At 39.3% G+C, this 12,957-nt stretch overlaps 1 long non-coding RNA gene across 1 annotated transcript; it reads left to right on the forward strand.

Annotated features, from left to right (window-relative positions):
* Positions 1–6,241: 6,241 nt before the first annotated feature.
* Positions 6,242–9,106, forward strand: LOC139192823 (uncharacterized). The gene is made up of 3 exons (XR_011577245.1): positions 6,242–6,367; positions 6,986–7,044; positions 8,910–9,106. It is a non-coding gene; the product is annotated as an uncharacterized lncRNA (long non-coding RNA).
* The last annotated feature ends 3,851 nt before the right edge of the window (positions 9,107–12,957 follow it).

The raw sequence follows: 12,957 nt of genomic DNA on the forward strand, positions 1-12,957 counted from the left end.
CAAGCCCACCACCACCACACCACACCAGTCTTCCTCCTCTGCGCACCCCCAAAACCTACGGGACTACCAGAACAACATCGTTAACACGACGTCCTCGCTTCTAATTGGCTCCATGACCACCGACGGCCTCCTCTATGACTCCACCTCCATAACCGACGCAGATGGCGATCTTGCCGGTTCTGGGTTGACCCGCCAGAAGAACGGCCCGACCCGTAATTTTTCCTTCCTTGATCATCTGAAGAATGATGCCAGCGGCTTTTCGGGTGGAAGTCTGGCCCACCATGCCCTCGGAGACGTCGCGGCTTCAATGGAGACATCACCATGTATCCAGTAGAAGGGCTGGTTACAATCAGTCCCAAGTTGCTTTTCAGATAGACCCATATCATGGAGCTAAGGTTCAATGTGGTGGTGGACAGAGAAAGCTGATGAAAGAAGATAAGAATTTTTTTTTGATGAATTAATGTGTCAACCACCAACTCAAAAAGAAAGAGACACCATCATCAAAAAACAGGCAAAAGCAATCATCCACTAGCAGTGGCACGGGCACCACCAACGGGTCCTCCACGAACTCCAACCATGCACTCACTCATGCTGTAAACATGTAGTGCAGTGGAAAAGATAAAAAAGAGAAAGCAAAAGGAAAAGCAGAAAAGGAAAAGAGAAAAGAAGAAAAGCAAAAGATCTTCGTATTATTATGATTCCTTATGTCTGCCAGATAAAGAAACAGAGAGAGTGCAGCAGAAAAACACTGCAAAAGCATGGAATAAACACCCCACCAGAATGATGTAATTTATTTTCCTTATCTTTCGGAAACATCTGTATAAACCCCATCAGAGGGTAATATGTATAAACCCCATCAGAGGGTAATAAAAAAAATAAAATAAAAAAAAGGGCAAGCCCAAAATAAATGGGTTGGAATGGAATGTTATGTGGAGGTCGAATGCCCATAGGCCCAAAATAGCAACCTGCCGCTATTATCACCAACTAGGTGATCAAAAGTACACCCAGTACTCCAAAATTATTCGGCAACCTGCCGCTATTATCACCAACTAGGTGATGAAATGTACAACCCGTACTCTAATATCATTTGGCCACTAGCCATTCATGCCACCAACCAGGTGATGAAATGTACAACCCGTACTCTCTTTCATGCCACTAACCAGGTGATCAAAAGTACGCCCAGTACTCCAAATTATTCATGAGCATTACTCATGTCATTCATACGTAAACATTCATGAGCATCACTCATAACAAACATACATAAACATTCATGACCATCATTCATGAGCATCACTCATGACAACATCCTTGAGCATCACTCATGTCAATCAACATAAAGATTCATGAGCATCACTCATGTCAATCAGCTTCAAAAGCTTCATTTACAGAGCTCCAGCTTCAAAGCTTCACTTACAAAGCTTCATTTACAAAGCTTCAGTGCTGGGTATACAAATACCGCCTCCGAACAACCGCCACTTCAGCCCATACATGGATTCAATTTGAAGTCTCCAGCCAACAGACTTTATTGACCGAAGACTTGAGGGACTACATTATGTACCATTTATTGGGCCTGTACCATATACTGGGCCTCATGAAAAATACCTTGGGTGACTTAGCTCATTATCTATGTACTGAGGAACGAGCCCTTATTTTATAAAAGGGACTCCCTCACTTTCATTAGAGAGGACCTATTATTTATGTACTGAGGAGCGAGCCCTTATTTTATAAAAGGGACTCCCTCACCATCATTAGAGAGCATCAACTCTAGCCTATCATTCATGTATTGAGGAGCGAGCCTTTATTCTATAAAAGGGACTCCCTCACCTTCAACGCCACAAGCTGAGCCAACCAAGGCAACATAAGCCACAAGCCGAGCAGCCTCGCAGCGTGTGCTACTTCTAGTTGAGCGTCATTTCAGATTAAGCACTGCCTCATATCGAGCATCAGTTCAAGACAGTATCTAGTTACTTCGGCCCACACATGGACTGAATTTCAAGTCTTCAGCCAAAAGACTCTCTTGACTGAAGACTTGGGGGACTACTGTTTATACCATATTTAGGGCCTCGTATTTAGACCTCGTATAAATACTCGGGGGACTTAAATGTAATTATGTAATAAAGGAAGGGGCAAATATGTAATTAGGGGAGGAGCCCTTATTCTATAAAAGGGCCTCCTCACCCTCACAAAAAGGGGGGTCTCTCCTCATCCCTCTCAAAGCCTCCTCACATCCCCTAAGCTCTAAGCTCTCTTTCCCTCTTCAACAGAGAAATATAATACAATCAGTGTGGACGTAGCCCAAACCTTGGGGTGAACCACGATAACTCTTGTGTCATTTACATTTCATGCAGATTCACGGTCGGATTTACGTTGTACCAAGACCATTCGGTTTTGTGCATCAACAAGACGTATATGTATTTTCCCTGTGAGGAGTAAAATGATAATATTGCACCCTTAAGAATTGTTGCTTACTTATCGAGACGACAGTGGGTTATCATTATTGCGGGCTGCAGACCGTAATACCCATAACTTATTTGTTGGATTCGTTAAGCAAGTAAATAGGTAGATCATTCTATGTTGGTTATGACTATTCAGGGTGTCCAGTGATGGTGGAAGAAGTAGTTATGCCAGCGAATCGTATCCCGTTAGACATGGTGGATTTCGATGTGATTTTAAGCACATATTGGTTACATTATAATCGTGCCAATATGGATTGCTACGGGAAATCAGTTACTTTCCATTGTCTTGGATTATCAAAGGTTACTTTTGTGATTGAGCAAAATGGAGTGAGGCATGCCGTTATTTCTGTTGTGAGAGCAAAAAGATTATTCTCAAAAGGTTGCCAAGGATACCTAGCTCATGTGGTGTTGCAGGATCGTACTCCTAGTATTGTGAATGACGTACGAATGGTAGACATTTTTCTAATGTGTTTCCGGAATGATTTACATGGATTGCCACCAGACAGAGATGTGGTGTTCACTATTGAATTGTCTCCAAGTACAGACTTTATGCTATAGATTGGTTCCTATAGAGTTAAAGGAATTGAAAATTCAGTCACAGGAATTGGTTGATAAAGGTTTCAGTCAACCTAGTCTGTTACTATGGAAAACCCCAGCTTTGTTTATAAGGAAGAAAGATGGAACCTTAAGAAGATGTATGGATATTAGGTAATTAAATCGGGTAACGAATAAGAATCGTTATCCATTGCCGCGCATTGATGATTGTTTGATCAGCTTAGAGGTGCCTATGTGTTTTCAAGGAAAGAGTTGAGGTCTGGTATACTCTTAAGTGAAAGTAAAGCATATTAGTCATTTTGAGTTGGTGTTAAAATGTTTGAGGGAACCTCGATTGTACGCTAAGTTTAGCAAATGTCAATTTTGGACAAATCAAGTGGCCTTTTTGGGACATGTGATATCTACACAAGGTATTCAGATAGCTCATCAATGAGTGACAACTGGGGAGAATTAGGAACAACCTCGAACCGTCACTGAGGTACTGAGTTTTCTTGGTCTAGCAGTCTATTATACACGTTTGTAAAGGATTTTTCAGTCATTGCATTGCCATTGACGGGATCGACTAGAAAGAGGTTAGGTTTGAGTGGATGAAAATTGTGAACAAAGTTTCAGACACTGAAGCATCATCTCACTCATACACCTGTTTTAGCACTCCCAGATGATAAAGGTAATTATGAGGCCTATAGTGATGCATCCTTGAATGGGTTAGGATGTGTGTTGATGCAACATGATAGAGTGATTATTACACTTCACGACAATTGAAACCTTATGAGATGAATTACCCTACTCATGATTTAGAATTAGCAACTATCATCTTTGCTTTGAAGATTTGGAGACATTGTCTTTATGGAAGAAAAGTGCAAGATTTTTACGAATCAAAAGAGTATCCAATAACTGTTTATTCAGAGGTATCTTAATTTTATGCAACGAAGGTGGATTGTGTTGCTTAGTGATTATGATTGCACGACCAGGGTGATCGTGCAAATGTTGTGGCCAATGCTTTTAGTAGGAAGACCCCAGCGAGAATTAATGACTCGGTACGATTGCCATGTTCATCTTCTTGTAGATTTGAGATCTACTGGAGTAAAGTTAGGAATGGAAGATCGAAAAGAAAACGTACTTGCTAAATTTCAAGTTAAGCCTATTTGGTAGGTCGTACTCGAGACTCAAGCGTTTGACGAAGAAAATCCAAGAATTTATTTTAAAGCAAGGAATAACGGGAAAAAGAAAGATCTCAGAGTTAGAGAATCAGATGGCAAGCTTATGCAAGAGAACAAGGTGCTTATACCTAATGTTATGGAAGTAAAGGAAGCAATTTTGGAATTTGCGTACCGTTCAACTTATACAATGCATCCTGGAGGTACTAAGATGTATTATACCATTCAATCATTTTACTATTGGCCAGGTATGAAAAGAGAAATGTTTGTATATATAAATAGATGTAACATCTGTCGGCAGGTTAAAACAGAAATAAAGAAGTCTTTTGGATTGATGTAGTTACTTCTCGTTCCATAGCGGAAATGAGAAAATATTAATATAGAATATGTGTGCAAGTTTCCTCATTCATGAGGTGGTTATGATGAAATGGAGGTGATAATGGATTGGCTTACTAAATCAGCGCAGTATTCTTCAATGAAATAGCAGTAACCTTTCCAGAAGTGCAACAATTATTTATCTGTCTTATGGAAAAGAGATTTGGGCTTATGGTTATGTTGAACTTCTTGGGTATGTTGGTCATTTCAGTTTGTTCTCTAGAGCAACGCCATAAGGCCGTGGAAAGTTGTGTCTTGTGTTTTGAAATTGTTAGAATTGTGGATGGATGGTATTCATGGCCCTGAGTTAATGGAGGAGACTACTCGGAATATTCAAGTAATTAAGTCTAACCTGGAAGTGGGCCAGGATCGGCTGAAGAGCTTAGCAGACAAGTATGCCACTGACCGGACGTGTAATGCAGGAGATTGGATGTTTTTGAAATTATCACCTTGGAAAGGTGTGGTTCGGGTCGAAATGGAAAACAAGTTAAATCCTAAGTACATCGAGCTGTCTTTGATTATTGAAGGAATCGGTGAAATACTTTCAAGTTTGAGTACCCTCGGGATTGGATAAGGTGTATAGTGTAGTTCTTGTTTTGATGCTTCGTTACAAAGTAGCAGATTCGTTGCGTATGATTTCGGTTCATCCCTTAGAGATTAATCCGGATTTGGCTTATAATGAGGAACCCATGATTATTTTGGAATAGAAAGAGGAAGTCCTGAGAAATAAAACAGTGTACTTGGTAAAAATTTTATGGAGGAATCATTTAGCAGAAGAACTACTGGGGAGACAATAGATCGAATGAGAGAGGTGTTTCAGGTTGTTTTATGGATATCGATGGATGGTAAAGATTGTGTAAATTTCGAGGACGAAATTTTTTTAAGGTGGGTAGATTGTGACAGTCCGTCCCAGATTTTAAGAATTTTTAAAGTTTTAATAAAGGATTTTACAAAAATGCCCTTTGAGGCACGCGCATTATTCGAGGTTAATCGTTGTGTCACACCATCTAAGATTTGTTTTCTTGACATATCCTCGTAGTACTCGTCGCTACGGAAGCGTGGGCGTAGACGGTTCGTTATTTGGAGTTATAACGAAAAAGATTTTAAAGTTTGAAGTTTGGGCATTTTATAAATTTTATTATTAAAATTTGGAGGGCCCAGATTTAATGAAGATTAAATGGATGGCTGGGATGAGAGAAGAAGATTTGTGTGTGTGTGTGTCTGTGTGTAAGAAGAAGAATAAGAAGAATGAGGATTGGGCAGAAACTGCCCAACCAGAAGAAGAGAGAGCCGAAGCTCCGGGAGAGAAGGGAGGGAGTCCAGCGAATCAGGAGAAGAGAGAGGAAGAATCTGACCAACCAGAGGAAGGAAAGGAGGAAAGGAGAGAAAGCGAGAAGCGGAGGAGAGAAGAGAGAAACGGGTTGGGAGAACCCGTGACCCACGCGACCCGCCGGTGTTCTTCACCCATTTCCATCGAAATTTCATCATTTTTCCGGTGAGTTACATTAATCCATCACTTGGAAAACCCTCTATGATCTTCCTTCTTCCTATTACACCCTAAAAATCAAGGAGTTTGGCCTTGAAATTTGATTAAAACCGTGAGGGGTGTGCGGTAGGTTAGTGTGAAATTTCTTTAAAACTTGAAACGTTTTCTTTCAATTTCTAACACCCATAGCATCCCCTTAGGACCCGGAACAAAGCCCAAGAAGTAGTAGGGGCGTTGGAACAAGTTTGGAGGTCGAATTGAAGCTCACCCAATTCTAGGGTCCGCACGGATTTTGGTGAAATGGAAGTGTTTCCAGGCCAAATTGGCCTTGGCCTCAGGTATAAAGTGTACTCTACTCATTGAGATCTTCAATTCTGTAAATTTTGAGAATTTTTGGAAATAGTTGAATTTTCCGGCGAGCCGGGGCGACTGACAGCCACCCGCGGCGGCCCGTGCGGCGGCGCGTGGCCAATGGGCCACCAATGTCATTCTTAGCATGTGTTTAAGGTTCTAGGTTCAGTTTTAATACTTGATGGACTTAAATTGAGTAATTGAACCTAAGTTCGTTTCGATTTGTGGTTAGGTGAAAATGTGAATTGACGATCCAACCGTTGGATCGTCACCAAACTTTGATACGTTGTAATACGTAATATTTGATTATTATAGGAACTTACGGATCGGGAATCCGATATATGGATCTTTCGGAATTAGAGTTGTAAGTTCACAAAATAGAATGTTAACCGTCACTTGGTTTTGACAATTGACGGAGATCCGACCGTTGGATGGTAATGAAATTTTAGGATGATGTCCTAGAGGTATATTGTGAACCTCTGGAAGTTATGGATTTGAAATCTGAGTTGCAAATCTTCCAGATCGAACTACGTAGTGACATGTCTTATATAAGTTATATATTCTATCGATATGAATTCTGAGGTTGGATTTGATTATTGTTCTAGGCGCTGATCGTCATGACGCCTTGATGTGTGGTGCTAGGGAGTTGTTGTGCGAACTCCAGGTGAGTGGGCAGTTTTTGTTTTTCGTATTACCTATATACTATTAATTGTCCCAAAAATTTAATTTATATGAAAGTATGTTTTCAATTGCCATGATGCATATTATAAATTATATGAATTGATATTGATGCATATATATATGTGAATTGGTGCTGTGGACGCACATGTAAGTATCAGGTGAGTTTATATGGTTTATATGAATGAAGGATGATGTGAATTATGTTGAGAGCTCGTAACATGCACCCCTGGTGTTAGTGCTTATGTTATTCACCCTGCATCACATGCTCACCTTGGATCCAAGTAGATGCTAGTCGTACAGACCACTAGAGGCGGTTCCGACATGCCAGTCGTACAGACCATTAGAGGGGTTCCGACTGGTAGGTGACCTTAGATTATGTGCACTAAGGATTAATGAGAGAAGCACTAGAGCGTATTATTTCACCATCTTAGTCGTACAGACTACTATAGGTAGTTCCGACTTATGTGCAGTGTAATGCCGTACAGGTCATAGTTGGTGACTCCGGCAGGGCCGTACAGGTCACAGTTGGTGACTTTGGCTGGATGGGATATTGAGCTATAGAATCAGCCGTACAGGACCACTGTAGGGTCTCCGGTTGATTTATTATTTCACCTGATTTATATTGATGCATTCATATTATATTTTGGCATATGGCTTGGCATGGCATATTCTTTCTGAAAAGCGTTGAAGGATTATAAATTGAGCTTTTGATGATATATATATGTTTATATACTATTATGTTATTGTAGACATCGAAATTTCGGTAAATAAATGTTGACCGATAAATCAAAGTGTCAACGCTCATGTATTACATAAATTTTACACGTAGCGTGTGACTCAACGAAAATTGAAATGAGTTGGAAAAGTCATCAAATAGGACACGTGTCAACACCTGGCAGAAACGACTTATTTCATCTGGGATATTATATTCAAAATTAGGCCTTGGAAAATTCTATAAATACAAGCCCATTTCATTCATTTTGGGAAACCAATTCATATTACACCTTGAAGCTCTGAAGCTCTGAAACCCCGAAGCTCTCAAGCATCTAGGTTCCCGAAGAATCAAGAAAGCCTTCTTCGTTCTTCGTTCATCGTTCTTCCAAGATCAAGCCCCAACGGCCCTTTGGATCAACAATCATCCACCAATTCAAGATCAAGCCCCGACGGCCCTTGAAGAAAGTGTTCTTCGTTCATTGTTCTTCCAAGATCAAGCCCCGACGGCCCTTGGATCAACCATCCACCAATTCAAGATCAAGCCTCGACGGCCCTTGAAGAAAGCACCATCGTTCATCATCCGTTCATCCAAGATCAAGCCCCAACGGCCCTTTGGATCAACAACGTCGACAAATCCACACATCCAACCGTTCTTCAAGATCAAGCCCAAAAGCCCTTGAAGATTCGTTCATCACTGTTCTTCAAGATCAAGCCCAAAAGCCCTTGAAGATCCGTTCGTCACTGTTCTTCAAAGATCAAGCCTAAAAACCCCCTTTGAAGATCCGCTCAAATCCACCTTCAAGATCAAGTCTACGGCCCTTGAAGAACGTTCATCCTTAGATCAAGCCCAACGGCCCTTTGGATCAATCGCACATCCACAAATACACACCTTACGGAGATCGAATCAGATGATCAAAATAGAGAGAGATTGTAACCCAAAATCATCAAATACAAATATTTGTTTGTGCACGTTTGTTCTTGTCTCTTTCGTTTCAGGAATTTTCCGTGTTCACAGTTATTTTCTGGGAAAGTATTCACAGGTTTTACGGCGAGGGGTTAAAAATGTTTTAAATGAAATGTTTTCGAAAAACTTGGTTGTACTGACCCACTCAATTTTGTTTTGCGCCCCTCCAGGTTCTAGTTAGCAGAGCTTTGGTGGCTATGAGGAATCCAGCGGTGTTCTGACAGAAGTCACAAAAGTAGGACTCACCATCGGGTGTTTCATCATAGTAATTGTATTTTTTTAAAGCTTCCGAACTGTGTAAATGGTTACGTCACACTCACGTGACGGCCAGCACGCCCTCCTTCGGGACGGGGTGTGTCACATTTTGGTACATACATTTTGATACAAACATTTAGATACATTAATTCAATATAATACATTTTGGTACTAATATTTCGGTGCATACATTTTGGCACACACATTTAGGTACATTAATTTAATATAATACATTTCGGTGTATATATTTTGGTACTAACATTTAAATACATTAGTTCAATATAATACATTTTGTACACACATTTTGGTACGAACATTTAAGTACATTAATTGAGTCCTTCAAGTTTGAAGAATGTTAAATAAAATTAATAAATTAAAAAACTTTTTTTTTGGTCAAAAAATAAATTAAAATTTGTATATTAATAAATTTAAATATTTAGACATTAAATAAAATGCACATTAATTATTTTGAATTAAGGACACATCAAGAGATTATAATAGATATGTAATATAACACTAGATTTATTTTAAATTTCAATCTTATTGAAGGATTAAAGTTAAAAAATCCCTTTAACAAAATACCATTGAAACAACAGGAAAGTGACCATCCAGGCCGATTTTAAACGCAGAAAGTTTCAATTACTCACAGTTCGAGAGGCAGAGGAAGTGGAATCACTCTCTGAGGCAGTTGATTTCACCAAAAAGGGTGTCTCAGAGGAGGTATCTTGAGAACCCATTTGCAAGAAGGTGGAACTGGGTACTATAGGAAGTGTGGTTTGGGGATTAGTCCGCCGCTGCTTGTGTTGTAACGTGGCGCCATTGAAAGCAACAACAGGTGAAGTACAAGTTGGAAAAGAGGATATATGGCTGGTTTGGTATTGCTGTGCTTTGAAAAAAAGCTGATTCTGTTGTGATGTGAGAATAAGCGGCTGTGAAATAAAGCTGTAGAGTGTTTGGTAAATTTTTTTGTAAAAATGCTTTTGAAAAAAAAAGAAGCAGTATTATAGTGTTTGGTAAACTTTTATGTAAAATAGATGTGAAAAAAAAACCGGTTTTTCAAAGCTGGGTTTTGCAGCTTCTTGTTTATAGCTTTTTTTCATCCAAAACTGTGAAAAAATGCTGAAGCTAAATATTTACTAAACTTTTTTTCATATCAGCTTTTTTTTTAATCACCTCAATCCCAAACTGCACTATAGAATTGTGGTGGTTGTGAAGGGAGGTGACTAAATAATTGGGTTTGGCTGAAAAGGTCGACATAGAAAGAGAAGTTGGGAGAGAGTGAGGGAGTTAGTCTGGAATTTGGATGCAACAGGGGAAAGGAAACCATTAAAATTGTGCGGACCCGAAGCGAACATTTGTCAAAAAGGAAGGAGGATGAGATTTCAACCGCGCACCCAATGGTATTTGTGCCGACAACGTGACATGATATAAGTAGGAAACTTTCCCGGGACTTTCAAAATTTACACTTGGATGCCACGGTATATGTTTTAATTGGATAATGCTAAGGAGATCAAATCTCCTAAATCAAATTCCTAAACCGAACGAGGTGGCTGATGAGTTAGCATAGCCATGTAACAAATCCAGATTTTAAACACTCATAATTATTTAAATGAGAATTATGATTACCCATTTGCAGGTTTAACTACATGGTACTCTTCTTCTTGCTCCTCTCTCTTCTCTTCTCCCTCCTTTCTCTCTGCTCCCTCCTTCCTCTAGTCCACCAACGTGACTGCCGGCGACGGTAAGATCATATCATCCTTCTTCTTTTTCAAATATAACCCCCGTTTTTCAAACGAAACTGTCTTGAAACTGTTTCAATGGTTTAGGTGCCTTAATATGGACATTGGAGAATCCAACAACCCCACAAATAACAACGAAATGGATGATCGTGGTAATTTTCTTATTGTCACTGGTAATTTCTAACTGTAACTTAATGGAGTTGTGTAAAAGTTTAGAGTCAAATAATTTTCTTATTGTTACTGGTAATACACATAACTAAAGATTACCTATTTTAATTGATTTAGGAGGTTTAGAGTCTTCAGATATTGATCTAGAAGACTTTGAGCTTGAAATAGAAAAATATGACGATGAAGTAGTAACCAACGAGATTGGACAAAAGAGCTGACGTGCAACATTCCAAAGTTGGGATGGTTTTTTGACAACATTGATGAGCTAGTTGCATGTTACAATGAATATGGGAAGAGGGTTTCCAGTGAAGATCATATCATCAACAAGGGGAGACCACGGATGATGTTAGGAAAAAATTGTTTTCCAAATTTATTTAGCCCTCTACTTAAGACAGGCTTATAAGTTTTGGTGGCAATTGCTTTCCCTTTTTTTAGAAGACTCTATTTCCAAAATAAGGTGGAAGGTCTACATTAAATTGGGAAACAACTCTCTGCACACCTAAGCAGCATGGGATTTCTACACCTAATGCCCTTTTGTGCTTCCAGCTCAGCAAGATTGCTCTCAATCTCATTAAATGGGCAAGGCTCTCAAATACTATCATGCACAGATCAGCATCCCTGAAGGTCCAAGCAGCTGATAACGACTGCTCAAATCTTCCCTACTCGTGACATAGAAAAGTCTAAGGCTTAAAGGTAAGATTAATTACTAAATCCTATTTTTAATACATTCCCAATTGAAGATCAACTCCATCAATCAAGTAAGTAATCCATATTTCAATCAATTTTGGGAATTATTCTTTCCTTATTCATCCTACGGATGACACACCTTGGCCAATAGGATGCCACCATGTGTAGGGCTACTCTGTAACACTATGATTGGCCACCTCTTCCTATAAATACCTCAATTCCACCAAAATTTTGGTAAGTTTTTTGTTACGCATACAAACCCTAAAACTCGTTCTTTTTTTAGAAACTAGCTTACACATCAGAGATCCATTAGCCAGACCTTCTCCCCACCTCATGGGTGCCTGGGGCTTTGGTCTTTGGTCAAATGTATTGATTGTTTTGTAGGTACAAATTCATCAAAACTGAAGGTGGCAGATTTTTGCTACCACAACAGTGACTTGAAATTTCCAGCGATTGGAAAAAAATTTGGGCCACAATGACGGTGGTCAACAACAATTTCTGGCGCTGACACCGGTGGCATATGGCTCATGTGCAATGGGAACAAAAATATAAGTATTCCTATGCTTATAAATGTGTTTGTCCACAATTTCTGGCGTCGGCACCAGTGGCATGTGGCTCATGTGCAATGGAAACAAAAATATAAATGTTCCTATGCTTATGTGTTTGTCCACAATTTATGGCTTAATCCATATAGAATGAGAACGGATTAGATGTTATCCTTTTTTTTTTTTAGTGTATTGATATTTTTACACTAAGGGAAGAGAGAGTTGGTTAAGCCACACAATGAACAACCTAATTTGGTATCGAATTCGCCATTCACGAGATTCGAACCTAAAACCTCTCACTTCCAAATGAAGAGAAATACCATTAGACTATAGTACTGAGTGGCAAAAGTTATCCTTAAAGTTGGCATTTTTTCCTAAAACCTTTATTAAAATTGATGTTTAATTTAAATACGAACTTGAACCACATTATTACTAGCTTGTTGTAAGGCTAACCCCACCCCTCCTCTTAGTGTAAATAATATCGCTTGTTTAAAAAAAAATTCGCCTTTTTTAAGAATTATTATTACTATTTTATTTATTTAGTTTTAATTTTTTATTAATAAGGCATGCCCATGCTTTTTATGCCTTTATAATTGGGTGGTCAAATTACGTTTATGCTCTTTAATGATCTGAAAGACTAGAAACTCAAACTCGCGAGCTCGTCTTCAAGCTTGAAATGTATCGGACCGTGTGTAGAGAAATTAAGGCGGCCTCCCATATAAGTATCAAAACCTTAATCCTAAGTAGTTCGAAAAAAACTCCCCACGCCCCCCCCCCCCCCCCAAAAAAAAAAAAAAAAACAAAAACCTAGACAACTCATAAAA

Source organism: Malus domestica, chromosome 16 (assembly GCF_042453785.1).
Source record: "Malus domestica chromosome 16, GDT2T_hap1".
Taxonomy (NCBI): Eukaryota; Viridiplantae; Streptophyta; class Magnoliopsida; order Rosales; family Rosaceae; genus Malus; species Malus domestica.